The 10,072-nt window shown below is 42.4% G+C and overlaps 1 pseudogene; it reads right to left on the reverse strand.

The window, feature by feature from the left end:
• Positions 1 to 6,102, reverse strand: part of LOC135537006 (rho GTPase-activating protein 44-like) — a 63,259-nt pseudogene extending 57,157 nt beyond the window's left edge.
• Between the last annotated feature and the right edge of the window lie 3,970 nt (positions 6,103 to 10,072).

Consider the following 10,072-nt stretch of genomic DNA (forward strand, 5'->3'; position numbering starts at 1 on the left):
TAATACAGTATGTAACCTTGTAGTGGTTAATACAGCCTGTAACCTTGTAGTGGTTAATACAGTATGTAACCTTGTAGTGGTTAATACAGTATGTAACCTTGTAGTGGTTAATACAGTATGTAACCTTAATACAGCCTGGAACCTTGTAGTGGTTAATACAGTATGTAACCTTGTAGTGGTTAATACAGCCTGTAACCTTGTAGTGGTTAATACAGTATGTAACCTTGTAGTGGTTAATACAGTATGTAACCTTGTAGTGGTTAATACAGTATGTAACCTTAATACAGTCTGTAACCTTGTAGTGGTTAATACAGTATGTAACCTTGTAGTGGTTAATACAGTATGTAACCTTGTAGTGGTTAATACAGTATGTAACCTTAATACAGTCTGTAACCTTGTAGTGGTTAATACAGTATGTAACCTTGTAGTGGTTAATACAGTATGTAACCTTGTAGTGGTTAATACAGCCTGTAACCTTGTAGTGGTTAATACAGTATGTAACCTTGTAGTGGTTAATACAGTATGTAACCTTGTAGTGGTTAATACAGTATGTAACCTTGTAGTGGTTAATACAGTATGTAACCTTAATACAGCCTGGAACCTTGTAGTGGTTAATACAGTATGTAACCGTGTAGTGGTTAATACAGTATGTAACCTTGTAGTGGTTAATACAGCCTGTAACCTTGTAGTGGTTAATACAGTATGTAACCTTGTAGTGGTTAATACAGTATGTAACCTTGTAGTGGTTAATACAGTATGTAACCTTGTAGTGGTTAATACAGCCTGTAACCTTGTAGTGGTTAATACAGTATGTAACCTTGTAGTGGTTAATACAGTATGTAACCTTGTAGTGGTTAATACAGTATGTAACCTTGTAGTGGTTAATACAGTATGTAACCTTGTAGTGGTTAATACAGTATGTAACCTTAATACAGTCTGTAACCTTGTAGTGGTTAATACAGTATGTAACCTTGTAGTGGTTAATACAGTATGTAACCTTGTAGTGGTTAATACAGTATGTAACCTTAATACAGTCTGTAACCTTGTAGTGGTTAATACAGTATGTAACCTTGTAGTGGTTAATACAGTATGTAACCTTGTAGTGGTTAATACAGCCTGTAACCTTGTAGTGGTTAATACAGTATGTAACCTTGTAGTGGTTAATACAGTATGTAACCTTGTAGTGGTTAATACAGTATGTAACCTTAATACAGTCTGTAACCTTGTAGTGGTTAATACAGTATGTAACCTTGTAGTGGTTAATACAGTATGTAACCTTGTAGTGGTTAATACAGCCTGTAACCTTGTAGTGGTTAATACAGTATGTAACCTTGTAGTGGTTAATACAGTATGTAACCTTGTAGTGGTTAATACAGTATGTAACCTTAATACAGTCTGTAACCTTGTAGTGGTTAATACAGCCTGTAACCTTGTAGTGGTTAATACAGTCTGTAACATTGTAGTGGTTAATACAGCCTGTAACCTTGTAGTGGTTAATACAGTCTGTAACCTTAATACAGTCTGTAACCTTTTAGTGGTTAATACAGTCTGTAACCTTAATACAGCCTGTAACCTTGTAGTGGTTAATACAGTATGTAACCTTGTAGTGGTTAATGTAGTTTCATGGTGTGTGGGAGGGGTTTACAGTTGGTGAAGGAGGAGGAGCCTGAACCTCTAGAACCCTGTGACTCACCCTGCAGATCTCCATCCTATTGGCTGCCTCTTCCATCTCCTCTCTGAGGGCCTCCCCCTTGGCCCCGCCCGCCTGCAGGTTGCTAGGGTGACTGGAGGACTTGACGACTGGTGAAACCTACAGGTTAAGGAGGAGACAGAAGAAGAGTTTAGGAGACAGCATCCCAAAAGGCATCCTATTCCACGTTATATAGTGCACTACTTCTGAACCAGTAGTGCACACTATATAGGGATTAGGCGCGACTTGAGACACACAGACACTGAGGGAAGGAACATGCTGGTCTAAGCATTATTCTAAACGTGAGCATGTCTTTAAGCGGTGAAGACCAGTGAAGAGGGCATCAGGTCCCAGCCTGTATGTTAACAGTCCATCCCTCACCGTGTGCGAGCAGAGTCCATGTCCAGGACCAGCTTGGCTAAATGTTTCCTCTGTTTCTGGATGTTGGGAATGTCCACCTGGGAAGAGACAGGGAACACATCAACCCTCCTCTATCATGTATCTCCACTATATTCAGTCATCTACTAGTTATCTGGGAGTGGACATTGGGGAGGAATATTCCACCATGCTGAAGTTAATAGACAATAATGAACATGCTGACATTGTGTCTTAACAATCATGTTCAGTCAGAGATAGTAATGGTGAATGTTGTGGGCAGCCGCTGGACAGACAATTATAACAATTATAACTTCAAATAATGTATGGCTCGGGACTGTAGGACTCACCTCATCATAGAGCCAGTAGGACTCACCTCATCATAGAGACAGTAGGACTCACATCATCATAGTGACAGTAGGACTCACCTCATCATAGAGCCAGTAGGACTCACCTCTTCATAGAGACAGTAGGACTCACCTCATCATAGAGCCAGTAGGACTCACCTCATCATAGGAACAGTAGGACTCACCTCTTCATAGAGACAGTAGGACTCACCTCATCATAGGAACAGTAGGACTCACCTCTTCATAGAGACAGTAGGACTCACCTCATCATAGAGACAGTAGGACTCACCTCATCATAGAGACAGTAGGACTCACCTCATCATAGTGACAGTAGGACTCACCTCATCATAGAGACAGTAGGACTCACCTCATCATAGAGCCAGTAGGACTCACCTCATCATAGAGACAGTAGGACTCACCTCATCATAGGGACAGTAGGACTCACCTCATCATAGAGACAGTAGGACTCACCTCATCATAGAGACAGTATGACTCACCTCATCATAGGGACAGTAGGACTCACCTCATCATAGGGACAGTAGGACTCACCTCATCATAGAGACAGTAGGACTCACCTCATCATAGGGACAGTAGGACTCACCTCAGCATAGAGACAGTATGGCTCACCTCATCATAGGGACAGTAGGACTCAGCTCAGCATAGAGACAGTAGGACTCACCTCATCATAGAGACAGTATGGCTCACCTCATCATAGGGACAGTAGGACTCACGTCATCATAGTGACAGTAGGACTCACCTCATCATAGAGACAGTAGGACTCACCTCATCATAGAGACAGTAGGACTCACCTCAGCATAGAGACAGTATGGCTCACCTCATCATAGAGACAGTAGGACTCACCTCATCATAGAGACAGTAGGACTCACCTCATCATAGTGACAGTAGGACTCACCTCATCATAGTGACAGTAAGACTCACCTCATCATAGAGACAGTAGGACTCACCTCATCATAGTGACAGTAGGACTCACCTCATCATAGAGCCAGTAGGACTCACCTCATCATAGTGACAGTAGGACTCACCTCATCATAGGGACAGTAGGACTCACCTCACCATAGAGCCAGTAGGACTCACCTCACCATAGAGCCAGTAGGACTCACCTCATCATAGGGACAGTATGACTCAATTCATCAGAGACAATATGACTCACCTCATCATAGAGCCAATATGACTCACCTCAGCCAGCTCATAGAGAGGCTCCACCACATCTTTCTCTATCTGGAACTCAAACTGAATCAGTTCCTGGGCCAGCTTCTCCTCTGTCTCCCCACACAGGTTCAGCATCTTCCTGTCAGGGGAACAGAGCCAATCAAAACATCAGATGGGTCCCTGCCACAGCCAATCACAATGTCAGGTAGGTCCCAGTCAATCACAACATCAGCTAGGACCCGGCCACAAGCAATCACAACGTCAGATAGGACGCAGCCATAGCCAATCACATCAGCTCGGACCCGGCTTCAGCTAATCAGAATGCATCAGATAGAGAACAAGGTCAAAGAGGACAGAGTGGAATTATGGCAGAATCAACATTAAAAAGGTGTGTGAGTGAGTGAGTGAGTGAGTGAGTGAGTGAGTGAGTGAGTGAGTGAGTGAGTGAGTGTGTAAGTGCGTATACAGGGACTCACCCTAGTAGAGAGTCGTCCCCCAACACAGCAGCTCCTTCTACCATACATTGTGCCAGGATGGTTAGTGGAAGCTTTTTCTGATACAAGACAGCAAGTATTAACATACGGTATATCATATCATATCACCACACCATATCACCATATCATATCACCATAACATATCACCATATCATATCACCATATCATATCACCATATCATATCATATCACCATATCATATCACCATACCATATCACCATATCATATCACCATATCATATCATCATACCATATCATATCATCATACCATATCATATCATATCATACCATATCATATCATCATACCATATCATATCATCATATCATATCATACCATATCATATCACCATATCATATCATACCATATCACCATATCATATCATCATATCATATCATACCATATCATATCATCATATCATACCATATCATAACATCATATCATATCATACCATATCACCATATCATATCACCACACCATATCATATCACCATATCATATCACCATACCATATCATACCATATCATATCATCATACCATATCATATCATCATATCATATCATACCATATCATATCACCATATCATATCATACCATATCACCATATCATATCATCATATCATATCATACCATATCATATCATACCATATCATATCATCATATCATATCATACCATATCACCATATCATATCATATCACCACACCATATCATATCATCATATCATATCATCATATCATACCACATCATATCACCATACCATATCATATCATCATATCATATCATACCATATAACCATATCATATCACCACACCATATCATATCACCATATCATATCACCACACCATATCACCATATCATATCACCACACCATATCATATCATCATATCATATCATCATATCATACCACATCATATCACCATGCCATATCATATCATCATACCATATCATATCACCATACCATATCATACCATACCATACCATATCATATCATACCATATTATATCATACCATATAATATCATACCATATCATACCATACCATATCATATTATATCATACCATATCATACCATATCATACCATATCATATCATATCATCATACCATATCATATCATACCATATCATACCATATTATATCATACCATATTATATCATACCATATTATATCATACCATATTATATCATCATACCATACCATATCACCATACCATATCATATCACTATACCATATTATATCACCATACCATATCACCATACCATATCATATCACCATACCATATCATATCACTATACCATATCACCATACCATATCATATCACCATACCATATCATCATACCATATCATATCACCATAACATATCATATCACCATATCATATCACCATACCACATCATATCACCATACCATATCACCATACCATGCCATATCACCGCACAAGGTAGCAGAACATGTTCCTCTGTCACCGTGAATGGGGATATTATGGACTTTTATTTATTCCTGGTTAATTTGAATAGGACAGACAGAAACTCACTGACACATTGAATAAACAAGAATCTGATAGGTCCTTACCGAGGGAGACTTGACGGATTTCTTCTCTCTCTCTTCAGCCCCTTGCTGGCCCTGCAGGCAGGCGGTCAGCTTCTTGTGAGTGCTGTGGGTCACCTGTTTGACCAGGTCCAACCGCTTCTCCACCTAGACCAGCACAGCAACACGTATCAGACACTATGCTAACAAGAAGGTCAGAAATCACACACACACACAAACAGGCAGGCATGCACACACACACACAGGCACGCACACACACACACACACACACACACACACACACAAACAGGCAGGCATGCACACACACACACAGGCACGCACACACACACACACACACACACACACACACACACAAACAGGCAGGCATGCACACACACACACACACACACACACACACAAACAGGCAGGCATGCACGCACACACACACACACACACACACACACTTATTTACCTGCAGAAGATCATCGCTTAACACTTCAGTTTTTTCTGCCCTAGAAGGAGAAAACATACCAGTCAGGATTGGGTTAGGGTGGAGAGGATAGAAGGAGAAAACATACCAGTCAGGATTGGGTTAGGGTGGAGAGGATAGAAGGAGAAAGCATACCAGTCAGGATTGGGTTAGGGTGGAGAGGATAGGAGAAAACATACCAGTCAGGATTGGGTTAGGGTGGAGAGGATAGGAGAAAACATACCAGTCAGGATTGGGTTAGGGTGGAGAGGATAGAAGGAGAAAACATACCAGTCAGGATTGGGTTAGGGTGGACAGAGAAGGAGAAAACATACCAGTCAGGATTGGGTTAGGGTGGAGAGGATAGGAGAAAACATACCAGTCAGGATTGGGTTAGGGTGGAGAGAGAAGGAGAAAACATACCAGTCAGGATTGGGTTAGGGTGGAGAGGATAGAAGGAGAAAACATACCAGTCAGGATTGGGTTAGGGTGGAGAGAGAAGGAGAAAACATACCAGTCAGGATTGGGTTAGGGTGGACAGAGAAGGAGAAAACATACCAGTCAGGATTGGGTTAGGGTGGAGAGGATAGAAGGCGAAAACATACCAGTCAGGATTGGGTTAGGGTGGAGAGGATAGAAGGAGAAAACATACCAGTCAGGATTGGGTTAGGGTGGAGAGAGAAGGAGAAAACATACCAGTCAGGATTGGGTTAGGGTGGAGAGAGAAGGAGAAAACATACCAGTCAGGATTGGGTTAGGGTGGAGAGAGAAGGAGAAAACATACCAGTCAGGATTGGGTTAGGGTGGAGAGAGAAGGAGAAAACATACCAGTCAGGATTGGGTTAGAGTGGAGAGAGAAGGAGAAAACATACCAGTCAGGATTGGGTTAGGGTGGAGAGGGTTTGAATGATTTAACAGGAACACACTCAACAAGCCTCTGGGGAATCTCCTTCAGTACTTCATGTAGTTATTTTAATCAAGCTACAGGGCCTTCAGACAGTATTCACACCCCTTGACTTAATCTACATGTTGTTGTGTTACAACCTCAATTCAAAATGGATTAAATGTATTTTTCTCTCTCACCCATCTACACATAATACCCCATAATGACAAAGTGAAAACATGCTTTAAGAAATCTTAGCAAATTTATTGAAATTGAAATGCATAAATACGTTATTTACATATAGAAGCACCTTTGACAGTGATTACAGCTGTGAGTCTTTCTGGGTTTCTGAGAGCAATTCCACACCTGGATAGTGCAACATTTACCCATAATTCTTCAAGCTCTTCAAATTGGTTGTTGATCATTGCTAGACAACCATTTCCAGGTTTTGCCGTAGATTTTCAAGTATATTTAAGCCAAAACTGTAACTCGGCCACTCGGGAACATTCACTGTCTTCTTGGTAAGCAACTCCAGTGTAGATTTGGCCTTGTGTTTTAGGTTATTGTCCTGCTGAAAGGTGAATTCATCTCCCAGTGTCTGGTGGAAAGCAGACGGAACCAGGTTTTCCTCTAGGATTGTGTGCTTAGTTCCATTACATGTATTTTTTATCCTGAAAAATCTCCCAAGTCCTTAACGTTTACAACCATATCCATAAAATGACGCAGCCATCACTATGCTCTGTCAGCCATCACTATGCTCTATCAGCCACCACTATGCTCTGTCAGCCATCAATATGCTCTGTCAGCCATCACTATGCTCTGTCAGCCATCACTATGCTGTCAGCCATCACTATGCTCTGTCAGCCATCACTATGCTCTGTCAGCCACCACTATGCTCTATCAGCCATCACTATGCTCTGTCAGCCATCACTATGCTCTGTCAGCCATCACTATGCTCTGTCAGCCATCACTATGCTCTACAGTCAATCACAGATTACAAAAAGAAAACCAGCCCAGTCACGGACCAGGATGCCTTGCTCACAGGCAGACTAAATAACTTTTTGCCCGCTTTGAGGACAATACAGTGCCACTGACACGACCCGCAACCAAAACATGCGGACTCTCCTTCACTGCAGCCGAGGTGAGTAAAACATTTAAACGTGTTAACCCTCGCAAGGCTGCAGGCCCAGACGGCATCCCCAGCCGCGCCCTCAGAGCATGCGCAGACCAGCTGGCTGGTGTGTTTACGGACATATTCAATCAATCCCTATCCCAGTCTGCTGTTCCCACATGCTTCAAGAGGGCCACCATTGTTCCTGTTCCCAAGAAACCTAAGGTAACTGAGATAAACGACTACCGCCCCGTAGCACTCACTTCCGTCATCATGAAGTGCTTTGAGAGATTAGTCAAGGACCATATCACCTCCACCCTACCTGACACCCTAGACCCATTCCAATTTGCTTACCGCCCAAATATGTCCACAGACGATGCAATCTCAACCACACTGCACACGGCCCCTAACCCACCTAACCCATCTGGACAAGAGGAATACCTATGTGAGAATGCTGTTCATCGACTACAGCTCAGCATTTAACACCATAGTACCCTCCAAACTCGTCATCAAGCTCGAGACCCTGGGTCTCGACCCTGCCCTGTGCAACTGGGTACTGGACTTCCTGACGGGCCGCCCCCAGGTGGTGAGGGTAGGTAACAACATCTCCACCCCGCTGATCCTCAACACTGGGGCCCCACAAGGGTGCGTTCTGAGCCCTCTCCTGTACTCCCTGTTCACCCACGACTGCGTGGCAACGCACGACTCCAACTCAATCATCAAGTTTGCGGGCGACACAACAGTAGTAGGCTTGGCATGATGACTCCTTGCTGTCCCCAGTCCACCTGGTCGTGCTGCTGCTCCAGTTTCAACTGTTCACCGGACGTGCTACCTGTCCCAGACCTGGTGTTTTCAACTCTCTAGAGACAGCAGGAGTGGTAGAGACACTCTTAATTACCGGCTATAAAAAGCCAACTCACATTTACTCATTAGGTGCTGACCTGTTGCACCCTCGACAACTACTGTGGTTATTATTATTTGACCATGCTGGTCATTTATGAACATTTGAACATCTTGGCCATGTTCTGTTATAATCTCCACCCGGCACAGCCAGAAGAGGACTGGCCACCCCTCATAGCCTGGTTCCTTTCTAGGTTTCTTCCTAGGTTTTGGCCTTTCTAGAGAGTTTTTCCTAGCCACCGTGCTTATACACCTGCATTGCTTCCTGTTTAGGGTTTTAGCCTGGGTTTCTGTACAGCACTTTGATAAACGGGGCGGCAGGGTAGCCTAGTGGTTAGAGCATTGGACTAGTAACCAAAAGGTTGCAAGTTCATATCCCCGAGCTGACAAGGTAGAAATCTGTCGTTCTGCCCCTGAACAGACAGTTAACTTACTGTTCCTAGACCGTAATTCTAAATTAGAATTTGTTCGTAACTGACTTCCCTAGTTAAATAAAGGTTAAAAAATCAGCTGATCTAAGAAGGGCTATATAAATAAATTTGATTTGAACACACACCTGTGTTAACAAGAGAATCACTGACATGATGTCAGCTGGTCCTTTTGTGGCAGGGCTGAAATTCAGTGGAAATGTTTGCATGGCAAAGAGGGACTTTGCAATTAATTTAAATTAATCTGATCACTCTTCATAACATTCTGGAGTATATGCAAATTGCAATCATACAAACTGAGGCAGCAGACTTTGTGAAAAGTAATATTTTGTTCATTCTCAAACTGTTGGATTAAAAATCCTACAATGTGATTTTCTGGAATTTTTTTCCTCATTCTGTCTGTCAAAGTTGAAGTGTACCTATGATGAAAATTACAGGCCTCTCTCATCTTTTTAAGTGGGAGAACTTGCACAATTGGTGGCTGACTAAATACTTTTTTGCCCCACTGTTGATATGTCTATAAGAGCTATACAACGAGATATATATGTCTATAAGTGCTATATAGCTCTCTGGGGCTCATGTGTCTTAGAGTATTGGAGTGGTAAGAGTAAACCCATCCAACTCTAATGAAAAACTGAGCAGTTCGATCCAGTTTAATGGAAGCAAGGCCAGCTCTTTTGAATGACT

Source organism: Oncorhynchus masou, unplaced genomic scaffold, assembly GCF_036934945.1.
Source record: "Oncorhynchus masou masou isolate Uvic2021 unplaced genomic scaffold, UVic_Omas_1.1 unplaced_scaffold_696, whole genome shotgun sequence".
Classification (NCBI taxonomy): domain Eukaryota; kingdom Metazoa; phylum Chordata; class Actinopteri; order Salmoniformes; family Salmonidae; genus Oncorhynchus; species Oncorhynchus masou.